The 15,541-nt window shown below is 39.8% G+C and overlaps 1 pseudogene; it reads right to left on the bottom strand.

Moving 5' to 3' along the window:
* Positions 1–6,453: 6,453 nt before the first annotated feature.
* Positions 6,454–7,421, bottom strand: LOC125280942 (olfactory receptor 7A10-like; annotated as a pseudogene).
* Between the last annotated feature and the right edge of the window lie 8,120 nt (positions 7,422–15,541).

Below are 15,541 nucleotides of genomic sequence, written 5' to 3'. Positions count from 1 at the left end.
AGACCAGGATAGTTCTCAGCTCTGATTTGCTCAAATATTCCTTCTGGCCCTCTCTCTCTTTTTTCTCCCTCAGGCACTCCAATAATTCTGATATTATTTCATCTTATGACATTGCTGTTTTCTCAAAGCCTCCCCTCATGGTCCATTAGTTGTTTTCCTCTCTTTTCCTTTTCACCAACTTGTCTTCTATGTCCCTTACTCTCTCTTCTGCCACATTTATCCTAGCTGTTAGATCATCCAATTTAGACTGCACCTCCCCCCCATTTGTCTTTTGATATATCCCCTCCGAATCACTTTTATGCACATCCTACCTTGCAAAAAATGTTCACTTTTCTACATCTAGAGTTCCAGATACTCTTTTCTTACATCTCTGATTGAATTCATGGGTGTTCAGAATGATTCGAGTTATCTAGCTAAATTTAATGGACCAACTGAAACAAGGTCCCCTACTCTTCTGCCTCTTCTTCAATGTCATTATATATCAAGAAAGTGTTTAAAAGAAAAAAACTGTTATAACTTCCTCAACGTATTCAGCATGATATAAAGTCAAGAGACAAAAATCGGTTGCATTTGTATACTCAAATCACAAACTCTCGGAAGTGTCTCTGCTTAGATGGGGAGCTTCCCAAGAAGGGAATGTGCTCTCCCCATAAGACTCCCTCTGACAGGGTCCTTACTGTTGTTAGACACAAAGTCCAGGGGAGGTTGTAACAACCCCCCACCCACTCCCTCCTCTCCATTCACCCACAAACTCCCCTGCTTGGGACCTTAAGGATCAGAAGGAGAGGTGGAGGTGACATGGAAGGGGCAGGAGCAAACCAGAATACGGTGGGCAGAATAATTTCTGAACTCCACAAGGTACATCTCTTAGCCTCTTTTCTTCCCTTAGGGCTTCTTAGAGAAATATGAGCAGAAGAGGGGAGCTCAAAGTATCAGGAGGATGGCTGACTCCTTTGGCTTCCATTCTCCTTAAGAAAAGCTTTGTAAACCATCACAGGAATCTTCCTCTGGCCCCACATCCACCGCCATCCTTGCTGGACTGTAGACCAGCCCAGAGAAATATGCCTCAGAAAAGAGCTGTGGCAGGTGCCTGCAGGGGAAAGGGGCAGGCATGGAATTTCCTGAATGCAGCTAAGGTAAAGGGGAGTAAAGGCACAGTCTCCATTTCCACCTGCTTTTAAACTGGAAGTTCAAGCTTCACTAAAAATAGATGGTACACAGGACAGGAGTCCACAAGGAAAACAACTGTCCTCCAGATTGTTTTCCCTTTTTTAGTAATCAATCTAATTTGAAAGACATAACAACTTCCACCCCCTTTATTTCTGAAGAGAGATGCAAACAGGTGATTTATTTGTACTAAAATTAAACTCCCTCTGTGTGTAGCTTCTTGATGGTATTCATATATTGAACCTGACTCACACTTTTGATGTGGAAAGGTTTTATTAACATAACTACTTATCCCAGCCCACTCCCATTGGGATTCATGGCTCTTGCCCAAAGTACATTTTGGCTATTTCTATGTTACCTTAAATTCTGGCACAGATTAATGTCTCATGACAAGCACATTCACAGATTCTATGAGAAATTCCCAGCTGTCCCAGGGTAACAATACTGAAGCAAAATTTAAAGTAAGAAGCAGCCTTGGCTATACAAGCGGAGACCCCAGATTGCAGAGTCTAGAGACCCGGGGTCTTATCACTGCACCATGATCCAGCCACTTGCGTCCTCAGGGTCTCAGGCTCCTCATCTGTAGAATGAGATTGCTGGCCTCACACAGTTCTCAGTTCTCTTCCAACTCTGACTTCCTGCGATTGTAAAAGACATTCAAAAATATCTCCAGGGAAAGAAATCTCACAATATTATTTAGTCATGAGAAGACTGAACTAATGATATCTAATATCTCTGGGTTCTAAAGTCTGTTATTCTATTATATACAATGGTTTTTTAATGTGCAAGGATTTGTAAAAAAAAATTTTTTTTTAAAAAAGAAAAGAGGGGCGCCTGGGTGGCACAGCGGTTAAGCGTCTGCCTTCGGCTCAGGGCATGATCCCGGCGTTATGGGATCGAGCCCCACATCAGGCTCTTCTGCTATGAGCCTGCTTCTTCCTCTCCCACTCCCCCTGCTTGTGTTCCCTCTCTCGCTGGCTGTCTCTATCTCTGTCAAATAAATAAAATCTTTAAAAAAAAGAAAAGAAAAGAAAACAATTCAATTTAGAACTGTATCAACAAGAATAAAACACCTAAGAATATTTTTGAACAAGGAGGAAAAACACCCATACACTGAAAACTATAAGACACAGCTGAAAGAAATTGAAGTTGTCACAAATGCATGGACATATATTCCATGTTCATTGATCGGAAGAATTAATACTGCTAAAATGTCCATACTACAAAAAGCAATCTGTGAATTCAGTGTAATCTCTGTCAAAATTCCAATGGCATTTTTTTTACAAAAATAGAACAGACACTCCTACAAATTTTATGGAATCACAAAGATGCCAAATAGCCAAAGTAATCATGAAAAAGGAGAGCAAAAATGCAGGCAGTTTATATTACAAAATCATGGTAACCAAAACATCATGATATTGGCATAAACACACACACATACCCGTGCACACACACACACACACACACGTATACACACACACACACACACACACACACACACACATCAGTGGAACAGAGTAGAGAGCCCAGAAATAAATTCAGATATGTGGTTAATTAGCTTATGACAAACTGGGGCACCTGGGTGGCTCAGTCATTAAGTGTCTGCGTTCGGCTCAGTCATGATCCCAGGGTCCCTGGGATTGATCCCCGCATTGGGCTCCCTGCTCAGTGGGAAACCTGCTTCTCCCTCTTCCGCTCTCCCTGCTCGTGTTCCTTCTCTCACTGTCCTTCTATCAAATAAATAAATAAAATCTTTAATTTTTTTTATTATGTTATGTTAGTCACCATACAGTACATCCTTAATTTTTTTATGTAGTGTTCCATGATTCATTGTTTGTGTATAACACCCAGTGCTCCATGCAATAAAATTTAATTTTATTATATTAAGCTAATTTAAAAATTAGCTTATGACAAAGAAGGCAAGATATGCAATAAGGAAAGAACAGTATCTTCAATAAATGGTGTTGGGTAAACTGGACAGCCACATACAAAGGAATGAAATCAGACATTATCTTAAACCATAGGCAAAAATTAACTCAAAATGGATTACAGACATGAATGTAAGACCTGAAGCCATAAAACTCCTAGAAAAAATATATTGGTCTTGAAAATGATTTTTAGTATTTGCACCAAAAGCAAGGGAACAAAAGCAAAAATACACAGGGTCACTTCAAACTAAAAATTTCTGCCTGGCAAAGGAAGCCATCAATAAAATGAAAAGGCCACCTCCTGAAAGGCAGAAAACAATTAGAATGGCAAAAATTGACAAGACAAGAAACAACAAATTTTGGAGAGGATGTGGAGAAAGGGGATCCCTCTTACACTGTTGGTGGGAATGCAAGTTGGTACAGCCACTCTGGAAAACAGTGTGGAGGTCCCTTAAAAAGCTAAAAATTGAGCTACCCTATGATACAGCAATTGCACTACTGGGTATTTACCCCAAAGATACAGACATAGTGAAGAGAAGGGCCATATGCACCCCAATGTTCATAGCAGCATTGTCCACAATAGCAAAGTTGTGGAAGGAGCCAAGATGCCCTTCAACAGATGACTGGATTAAGAAGACATGGTCCATATATACAATGGAATATTACTCGACAATTAGAAAGAATGATTACCCAACATTTGCAGCAACATAGACAGGACTGGAGGAGATTATGCTAAGTGAAATAAGTCGAGCAGAGAAAGACAATTATCATATGGTTTCACTCATTTATGGAACATAAGAAATAGCAGGAAGATCGGTAGGAGAGGGAAGGGAAGAATGAAGGGGGGGGTAAACAGAAGGGAGAATGAACCACGAAAGACTATGGACTCTGGGAAACAAACTGAGGGCTTCGGGGAAGGGGGGTGGGAATTGGGATAGGCCAGTGATAGGTATTAACGAGGGCACATATTGCATGGAGCACTGGGTGTTATATGCAAATAATGAATCATGGAACACTATATCAAAAACTAAGGATGTACTGTATGGTGACTAACATAACATAATAAAAAATTATTATTAAAAAATAAAATTAGACGATTTTCTAAGTCAAAAAAATGTCAAAAACAAAACAAAAAAACATTTACAAATCATGTATCTGGTAAGGGGTAAATATCCCAAATATATAAACAACTCATACAATTCAATAGCAACAAACAAACAAACGATCTGAATAAACAATGGACAGAGGGTCTGAATTTTTCCAATGAAGACATACAGATGGCCAATGAGTCCATGAAAAGGTGCTCAACATTGCTATTCACCGGTGAAATGCAAATCAGAATTACAATGAGATATCACCTCATGAATCTTGGAATGGTCAGTATTGAAAACGCAAGAATCAAGTGTTGGTGGGATGTGGAGAAAAAGGAACCCTGTGCACTGTTGGTAGGGATGTAAATTGGGGCAACCACTGTGGAACAGTGTGGGGTTCCTTGAGACATTAAAAATAGAAATGCTCTATGATCCAGCAATTCCATTTCTGAGCATTTATCTGAATAAAACAAAAACACAAATTTGAAAAGATGTAAACACCTCCATTTCATTGCAGCATCATTACGAAAGCCAAGACATGGAAACAACCTAGATGCTCATCAATGGTCAAATGGATAAAGAAAGTGTGCTGTACCAGCTGATGCATGGCAGTGTTGAATCACCATATTGTACACCTGAAAATAATGTAACACCGGATCTTAACTATGCTGGAATTCAAATAAACCAGAAATTGTCATATATCCATATAGGAAGTCTCGGGATAGGAAGTCTAGGGAAATCATACTAGTCTCTTGATAGATGATGATAGATGATAGATAGTAGATAGATGATAGATAGATAGATAGATAGATAGATAGATAGATAGATGATAGATAGATAGATAGATGATAGATAGATAGATAGATAGATAGATAGATAGATAGATAGATGATAGATAGATAGAGAATGGAATGTACTCAGCATAAAATGAATACTTGGGGCATTTGTGATAGCATGGATGAAACTTGAGGGCATTAAGTTCAGTGAAATAAGTGAGACATAGGAAGATAAATACAATATGATCCCACTTCTGTGTGGAATCTTTTTTTTTAAGATTTTTTTAATTTATTTATTCGACAGAGATAGAGACAGCCAGCGAGAGAGGGAACACAAGCAGGGGGAGTGGGAGAGGAAGAAGCAGGCTCATAGCGGAAGAGCCTGATGTGGGGCTCGATCCCATAACGCCGGGATCACGCCCTGAGCCGAAGGCAGACGCTTAACCGCTGTGCCACCCAGGCGCCCCTCTGTGTGGAATCTTAAAATCAAGAACAAAATCAAACCAAAAATGTAGATATCCAGAACATATTGGTAGTAGCTTGAGCTAGGGGGTGTGGAGTGGGTGAAATGGGCAAAAGTATCCAAAGGTACAAATTTCCAGTTATAAAATGAGTAAGTCATGGAGATGTGATGTCTAGCATGATGACTCTAGCTAACAAAACTGTAGTGTAGATTTGAAAGGAGCTAGGAGAGGGGATCTTGACAACTGTCATCATGAAAGAAAGTTTGTAACTGTGTATTGTGACATGTTAACTGGACTTGTTTTGATCACTTTGCAATACATACAAATATCGAATCATTCCATTATACACTTGAAATTAATACAACGTGACATCAATTATATGTTAACAGCATCAACAAAAACAAATTAATGACAAGGGACAGTTCATCCATAATATTGGCTCAGGGCTCAGTCCCAACTATTGTGGGCCCAGGTGAGGGTTGCAGGCATTCTTAGCCTATAGCATGGCTATCCATTGGCTGAGGCTTAAAGGCGACGATGATAAAGTCTACATCCTCCAGAAGAACAATTAAGGAGTAAAAAAGAATGTCAACAGACCCAAGTGAAAACTGTGGTTTTGTATTTTCCTGTATGATGAAATTATATAAATGTCCTTAGACGCCAAGTACAGTTTTATTAATCTGACTAATACAACTACGGTTATTCCTTCAGGAAGTCTAGGGAAATTTTACGTGGCATGATATATGTCTTTTGAAAATAAATCATATTTGAGAAATCAAGGTGGTCCCGTAAATGATAGGAAGATTTTCAAATATTTCTGTTCCAAGGTTGGGAAGACCTGTGGAAATGTATGAAAATGGATAAACGGAAAAACTGTATGTATATCAGACAGAGAAGAAAACTTAGAAAACAGAGTTTTCTGAAACTGTAAATAGAAGTTGAATTCTAAGAAATGGACATTTTTGGAAATTCATAGGAGAAAATTCTATTTCACAATGATCAAAATTCGTGACTTTGAGCCCTGCAGTCAAGGGCACTTCTTCACCACCAGGACACTTGTCATTTTTATAGATGCCATCCTGAAGAATCTCATTAGAGCCTCCTTTATGTCTCTGTTCCTCAGGCTGTAGATGAAGGGGTTCAGCATGGGTGAGACCACCGTGTACATCACCAAGGCCACTGCACCTGCGTGGGAGTTCTGGGTAGCAGCAGAGCTAAGGTACACTCCCAGGACTGTGCAATAAAACAAGGAGACAACTGAGAGGTGAGATGCACAGGTGGAAAATGCTTTATACTTGCCCTGAGCTGATGAGATTCTATGTATGGAGGAAATAATCTTAGAGTAAGAGTAAAGGATCCCAGCAAGAGGACCACCAGCCAGCAGCACAGCTGAAACGTACATCACTGTGTCATTAAGAAAGGTGTCAGAACAGGCAAGTTGGATCATCTGATGGAGTTCACAGAAAAAGTGGGGGATTTTCACCTCTGTACAGAAGGAAAGCTGCAACACCATTAAGCTTTGTAACAAGGAATTCAGGACACTCATGATCCAGGACACCAGAACCAGCAGTCCACAGAGGAGGGGGTTCATGATGACCGTGTAGTGCAGGGGGTGACAGATGGCCACAAAGCGGTCATAGGCCATCACAGCCAGAAGAAAGTTGTCCCAGCTTGCAAAGAGTGTGGAAAAACAGATTTGGCTGATGCATCCTGTATAGGTTATAACTTTGCTCTGTGTCTGTATATTCAGCAGCATCTTTGGGATGATTGCAGAGGTGAAACAAATGTCTACAAAGGACAGGTTTGTGAGGAAGAAGTACATGGGGGTGTGGAGGTGGGAGTCAGAGCTGAGGGCCAGGATGATGAGCAGGTTTCCAAACACAGTGATCACATACATGGAGAGGAAAAGCCCAAAACGAGGGGCTGCAGCTCTGAATCATTTGATAATCCCAGAAGAAGAAATTCTGAAATGCAGGTGCCATTGCCTGGTCCCATGTGGTTGTTATGATGACTAGAAATTATGGGAAAATGATTATTTTTAACACAATTAGGCATTAGTATCATGGCAGAAATGCTATAGTTACCACTTGGGGGGGAAGCATAAAAGAAATTGCATGGGTTGTATTATTTCGTGGGAGTTTGGGAAGACCTAAACAGAAGGTGACATTTTCAGTGAGACATCAGAGAAGACTTCATGGGAGACGTAAGGTCATCTGGTGACTTCTGTGCCCTGTCGGAGAAAGATCCAGTGCAAAGGCCCTGAGAAAGCACTCTCTTTGGATATCCAGGACTCAAATGGGGCCAATGTGGTCAGGAGACCTTCAAGAAGGAGAATGATGAGAGGTGGTGTCAGGGAAGCTTGAAGAACGAGTTGGCTTCCCCACTGCAGCTGAGACTTCAATACACAAGGAATCCTTCATTCACATCATGTTCCTTGCACCTCAATAAAAATGGATCCCTTCCTTATTTCCAAGTGTTAGTTTACATCCTGGAATCTATTTTAATGGTCCCATATTGGCACACTACAGACTTCTGGGACCATTGCCTACCAGGAACTTCTCACCCCCAGCTATAATATTTAGGAAAGAAAGACAATTATCATATGGTTTCATTCATTTATGGAACATAAGAAATAGCAGGGAGATCAGTAGGAGAAGGAAGGGAAGAAGGAAGGGGGGTAAACAGAAGGGGGAATGAACCATGAGAGACTACGGACTCTGGGAAATAAACTGAGGGCTTCAGAGGGGAGGGGGTGAGGGATTGGGATAGGCTGGTGATGGGTATTAAGGAGGGCACATATTGCATGGTGCACTGGGTGTTATAGGCAAGTAATGAATCATGGAACTTTACGTCAAAAACTAAGGATGTACTGTATGGTGACTAACATAACAAAATAAAAAATTATTATAAAATAATAATAATATTTAGGAAAGAAGTAATACTAGTTAAGCTCTCAACATCAAATTATCATTACCCTCATGATATAGAAAAGTACCCAAATTACAGGTGGTAAGAATCCCATGAACACATAATTTGGTGCTCAATTTTAATGTGACCATTTTGTCTTGTATTTAGAGAAGTAAAACAAAAAACAAAACAAAACAAAAAACCCTAAATGGAGACAGAGAAAAGGAAGAGGGGGAAGAAAGGACAAATAAGCCTAGGTGGTCCCCAAGATACCGTGATGATGAGAAAATTTCCCTGCTTCTGGCTGCATTTCAACCCTAGGTATATGCCCTTGATGCCAAGAATAACTAATAAAACAGCAAAAAGCAATTTCTCCAAAAGAGAAAGGAGTGCTATGTTTATAAGACACCTTAATGTATGAACATCCACTAGAAATATGAGCAAAAGGAACAAATCCACAGTTGACCCCAGAAAATATACAACACACAAATATAGGGGGGATTTATCAAGATGAAATTGTAAAAGACTTTTCTAAATGATATTAAATGCAAAATTTTTGAATCAGTGAATGAGTTTTGAACCTTAGATCTACCACACCTTAGCTGTTTGAATTTGGGGAGACAACCAATTCATTTTAAAATGTTATTCTCGCTGGAATAGTGGAGGTAGTGGTACCATCCTCCTCAGGTGGTCGACAGATTGCGTCCATATGTGTAAAAAGTTGAGCATAGTTCCTTCCTGTTAGTATATGAATGGTTGTTCTCTTTGTTCAGTCATCTTTGTATGTGTGTGTGTACATGCATGCGGATTTGTGTGTTTGCATGTGCACACATACTTGATCATAATATAAACACACGCTTACTATGGACAATGAAAAAATTGGAATATACTGCAGTAAAGGGGAAAAAAAAGTGGTTTTAACAGAAGCCGGTGCCTGTTCATGTGGAAAAACAGTATGAATGAAGAGTCCATCAGAAGACCAAGTTGCAGAGGGGAAAGGCAGTGAGTGGGTGCTGATGTTACATCAGAATCCAAGGAGCCTGTACTGACTGCTCCACTGGCCTCCTCATGGGGTCCACCTCAGGCCCCTGATCTAAGTGTCATTCCTGTCCCTATGCCCTGTTTATTTGATCACACTTGTTTTTATGTGGCCAGAGAGTGGATGAGACTGGCTCTTCTCTGACTTTCCTTGGTGGCATTCATTCCTTTGTTGCCTTGGGCTTTGGGGTTTGCTCTTTGTTTGACACAAAATCCAATGGATATACACCAGTCCTGCTTCTCTGTTCCTTCTCTGACATGCAGAAACCTTCCCAAATCATACTCTGTAAAATCTTACATGTTGCATGATGGTCTATCCTCTTTCTTTCTTTCTTTCTTTTTTAATAATATTTTCTATTATGTTATGTTAGTCACCGTACAGTATATCCCTAGTTTTTTATGTAAAGTTCGATGATTCATTATTTGCATATAACACCCAGCACTCCATGCAATACGTGCCCTCCTTAATACCCATCACCGGCCTATCCCATTCCCCCACCCGCTCCCCTCTGAAGCCCTCAGTTTGTTTCCCAGAGTCCACAGTCTCTCATGGTTCATTCCCCCTTCTGTTTACCACCCTTCATTCTTCCCTTTCTTCTCCTACCGATCTTCCTACTTCTTATGTTCCATAAATGAGTGAAACCATATGATAATTATCTTTCTCTGCTTGACTTATTTCACTTAGCATTATCTCCTCCTGTATATGATTTATCCTTGAAGACCTGGTGTCATATGAGCAGTTATTTCCCTCATCTGCTTTGTTCACATCTTTATGTTCACAAAGGTGTGCATTTTTATAGAAACAAGTTTTAAGGAAATGAAAATCCATTACATAGAAAGAATGGTGGGGAAAAGAAACTCATGTTAAATGTGGTGGATTCAAATAACTGTCGTCAACAAAACTGAACCATAATCTAATACTAACACTTTATAGAAAAGATATACAATAGCAACAATCACATCAACATGGGTCTCTAATTCAGGAAGAAATGGCTAAAAGCTTGGGAATAAAAGAACAGGAAAATGTAATTTTTAATACAGAGTGCAGGAAGCAGTAGCTCATTATAGTTTGATCGTACGTGACCACAAATGGACTCAATCATGTTTATGAAAAAGATGCAGGGGATCTTTAGTTGAATAGGAAAGAACATGTTTCACATAACAACAGGAGGTGATTGCTACTTAAAGAAATCTCAGGAGATGTACTGTATGGTGAATAACATAATATAATAAAAATATTATTATGAATAAAAAAAGGAGTCATACTTTGCAATAGGTGAGTCCCAGAGGAGGAAAAACTCACATGCCCAAAAATGTTACCTGGGTTGTTCATAGTATCAAAAGACTGTAACATTTAAATGTCCTACAAAGAGGCAATATTGAAGTAAACTATGATATCATTGAGCCACTTAATGGAGTATTACACAGCCATTGAAATGGAAGTAAACACAGAATGCAAATTGTTTCTGTGCTATCGTGACAATTAACTATTTTACAAAAATACTAGTTATGTAAAAACTTGAAGGAAAAATGGACTTTCTAACGAATAACGAGTAGTATGATTGGTGGGTTTTGTTTCTCTTCATTCCCATGGAGTTCAAGTAATGCTATAGTAATAATACAATATAAAGATAATAAAATTATTTTTTTTTAAATAAATCTCATTTCAGAACACAAAATGGTAGAAATAAGGACAATTAGATATGCAATAAGATGGCAGTATGTGTAAAAAGCAATTCTTACTACTAAGGATGCAGAAGAATTCCAGTGTTTCAAAGTAATGAGGGGGACATGATGTCATCGACTGATCATTTCAACCACTCAAACCACATAGGCTTTCGCTCGATCCTACACATACATCTATACACAATACATGGAAAAAGTGGCCAACAGCAAACCTGGTGAAAAAATCGCCATTCTTTGCTTATGAGAATACAATCAAAACACACACAGATCCCAGTGCATGAAAGCAAGGCACTTGCAAAAACAATTTGCATATCTGAAGTAAATGGCTAACGAAGTCAAAAATATATTCGGCCTCCTTAGTATTAAAATAGTTGCAAAGTAATGCTCCTTGGCATGTCCCTTCATTCATCTTAAGTACAGTTTCCCCCCGGTGGATACCAATGGGAGAGACGACTGTGATATATACGTCTCAAAAACTGCTGTCACAAGGTACTATTTACCACCACGGACCTGGATCCTTCTACTAAATACAGAGTAAGCTAAGTGCACCCCATCCGAAAATTTTTTAAATACCCTCGCTCCAGTGCTCACGCTTCCAAGCCTAATGCTCTGTTTTCCTACTCCTCTTACCTGCAAAACTCTTTGAATATGTTCTAATTTCACTGGAATCACTTTATGTCCCCAGTCCTTCCTCTGTCCCATCCAACTGGACTTCCATTCCCATCACGTACTGTGATCCCTGTATTGCTGAGTCCAATGAACACTTCTTTTAAAATATATTAAATGAAATATTTTTATGGATTATGTAAGTTTATTTACTTACCAGTGTTACAGCATGTCTTTGTAAAGCTGCCAACATCAGCCACCCCCTTTTTTTTTTCTAATTCCTTTGAGATTTTATTGAACTGCTACAGTACATCCTTAGTTTTTGTAGTGTTCCATGATTCATTGTTTGCGTATAACACCCAGTGCTCCATGCAATATGTGCCCTCCTTACTACCCTTCACTGGGCTAGCCCATCCCCCACCCCCTCTAAAATCCCCAGTTTGATTCCCAGAGTCTGTAGTCTCTCATGTTTCCTTTCTTAAATGAATTATTTTTAACCTTTGTAATCAACCCAGCAAACAAACATACAATCTCTTGGCTCTGGGACAGGCTGGTTAGGCTCTCAGGTAACTTCAGGGAAATGTTCTCAGGTTCCATTCTCTCTGATCCATTTCTGAAACACCTGTTGAACTCTCAGACTCACCTAGGTGGGGTCTGTAAGATGAATGTCACCGAGTGGAATTCTGAATTCCTCTGTAGGTGGTTGATGATGGAGACCCAAGCTCTGTTCCCAGACAGAACAGCAGGAAACAGTGAAGCATGAGTCCCCCAGCCAGACTTAGGAACCCAAAAGCAGCAACCATGTCCTGTTCTGCACAAGGATGCACCATGGTAAGGGACTGCAGTGGGGGAGATATTTACAGCTCCCTGTGTCTGGTCATTAGGCGCTGTTTCTTTTGTCACTCCCACCTCTGAGCATATTATTTCCCCATGGACCACTGGTCTGCAAATTTCCAGAAAGGAAATTTTTTCCAGCCAATTCTCTATTCCCAGGAGACCAGATGAGAAGTCAGGTGAATCCAGTTTTTCTTCTTCTCCATGATCTTGCCTGGCTTCCAGAGCTCTAACCTATTTCCATCGTTATTACAATTTTGAGTTAGTGTTTTGTCCAAATCTAAGACTGAGGGACCTACTTAATCAGGTCCCATCGACCTCCAAAGGTTTGTCTTATGGCACAGAAGATCTCCTGATATCTCTAGAAAAATACTACTCCCCTCTTCAACAAGAGAGGGGTATGTTAATTTGCTCTAAACATATGGATACTGTGCCGTTGTCTTCATGATGCTTTTGACTAACCATCCAGGTGATTCATGCCAGTAATACCAATGAAGAGCTGCCACTTAGTGCTATATTTTAAAAAGTGTGTTATTATGAGGTATTTACATCATTTTATGCCCCATATACTGAGCTGAGAATCCTATGTGGATTGTTTCATTTCATTTTTACAAAAGTCCACTCTGTAAGGCCTGGACAATAATGAACCTTAATCCAAACGTGCAAAAGTGGGGCTCAGATGTGAAATGAGCTGTCTCAAGTTATGAGCTGAGGGAGTAGGAGTTTTGACTGGAAATCCACCAAGATATTTCCAGTTCTCTTCCTTTAAATTATTAGTTCTCAACCAGGGGTGATTTTGCCTCCAGTAGACACTTGACAGTTATGGAGAAATCTCTGGTTGTCATAACTAGGGAGGTGCTACTGGCACCTAGTGGCTTGAGGCCAGGGATGCTCTCCCTCTCCTACAATGCACAGGATGGCCCCACCACAAAGAATTATCTAGCACAAATGTCAGCAGTGGAGAGGTTGAGAAACACTATTCTAGACCAGAACTTCTCCAACATTAACAAGCATTTGAATCACTTAGGGATCCTGTTCACATTCAGATTCTGATTTGGCAGGATGTGGGTGAAGCTGAGGGATCATATAATGGTTACTGTTTCTAGTTGATACTGGTACCACCAATTCAGGTCTGTGGACCAGTCTTTGAGTACTAAGGCTGTGGTTCAGTGTTTGAGTCAGGGATAGTTGTTTCTAGACCTTCTTTACCAAGAATCCTCAGGCTCATCTCAGGTCTGATCTTAGGTGGTCACATGATGGACTCAGTAGGTGAGCTTGCACATGTTCAAGTTTATGGCTGCCTCTTGAGGATTTCCCTCTTGAGCTGTGCTGCCTCAGGGGAGGGATGGAGCCAGATGGAAGAGATGCATAGGACAAGGTAAGGGGAAAGGGTGTGGAGCTTCCATGCCTTCTCCAGGTGTGCCACTCTACCATCTCCATGTGTTCACCAACCTGGAAGCTCTCTGAACCATCTTTTGGGTTTTATGGGAGCTTCATTATATGGACACAATTGATTAAATCATTGTCCATTGGTGATTAGACTCCATCTCCAGCCCCTCTCCTGTCCCAGAAGTCAGGAGGTGGGACCTAAAGTTCCAGTCCTCTAACCACATGTTTGGTCCTAGCAAGCAGCCCCTCTCCATAGGTACTTTCCCAAAGTCACCTCATTAACCTACAAAAAGACATCTTTATTGCTCTTATCACTTAGAAAATTTGAAGTTTTAGAAGCTCTGTGCCACAAATGGGGATGAAGACCAAATGTGTGTGTGTGTGTATATATATATATATATATATATATATATATATATACACATTTTTTTAAGTGATGGGAAATTGTATCGGTATGCTAAACAGAGTGATAAAGACCCTTTAATAATAAAATAGAGTAATTTGTGTAAGTTCTCAATATTAGTAAAACAATCAGCTTTTGTGTGTTTTCTCATAATTAGTTTGCAAATGCTTAATTATTTTACTTTCAAATTATTAACTTACATTTAGAAGTGGATAAGACTCAGGATTTGATATCTTGGGGACTCAATTATTTTTAAGTATAAATCACATTTTTAAGTATAATACCACAGTTTTAAGTGTAGTACTGGAAGAAGACTTGATTGGTATTCTGTCACCATGATTCCAGTTCTCGAACTCTGGCACAGTGGTTCTCAACCAGACGTGATTTTGCCCCTGGAGATATTTAGACCATGTCTGAAGGGATCTTGCTGAACATTTATAATCCCCAAAACAAATCTTTATCCAGCCCCAAGTGTCAACAGTGAGAAGGTGAAAAATATGATTCTAGACCAGCACTTCTCTATCTTCATTGTGCATACAAATCACCAAAGTTTGTAGTTAAAATGCAAATTCTGAATCATTAGGTGTCCAGTGGGCCCAGGGACTCAGAATTTCTTTCTTTCTTTCTTTCTTTCTTTCTTTCTTTCTTTCTTTCTTTCTTTCTTCCTTCCTTCCTTCCTTCCTTCCTTCCTTCCTTCCTTCCTTTCTTTCCTTCTTATTTTTTATTACGTTCAGGTAGCCACTGTATAGTATACATCATTAGTTTTTGACGTAGTTTTCGATGATTCATTAGTTGTGTATGGCTCAGCATTTCTAACCAGCTCCCAGGTGGTGGTGATGCTGCAGGTCCTGTTCTGTGGGGCACAGTTTGAGAGCAAGGCTCCCTTCCTGTGTTAGAATCATGTGTAGGTAACTTTAGGTCTTCTCCACCAGGAATCTTCAGTGTTTGTAATTTTGAAAGAAAAGATTTTCACATAACTCTATCGGTATTGATAAATTCTCTGATCAAGTCTTCCATATAAGGGCTATTGGGTGACAGCAAATAGAGAGTACAGATAGTAGATGGAATAAGCTTGCTAATCAGTGATCTCAATATAAAAAGATTATGCATATGGGACTAGTATAATCTCAATGGTCCTCTAAAAGTGGAAAAGAGAGAACAAAGAATTGGAATCTGAGAGATATTTTCAGACTCTAGACTGCAGGCTTTGAAGATGGAAAAGGGCCAGGAGACAAGAAAGGCAGGAGCCGAG

This window comes from Ursus arctos, unplaced genomic scaffold, assembly GCF_023065955.2.
Source record: "Ursus arctos isolate Adak ecotype North America unplaced genomic scaffold, UrsArc2.0 scaffold_14, whole genome shotgun sequence".
NCBI classification, from domain to species: Eukaryota; Metazoa; Chordata; class Mammalia; order Carnivora; family Ursidae; genus Ursus; species Ursus arctos.
The sequence above is the reverse complement of the archived record's forward strand: the minus strand, read 5'-3'. Positions and strand labels throughout refer to the sequence as shown.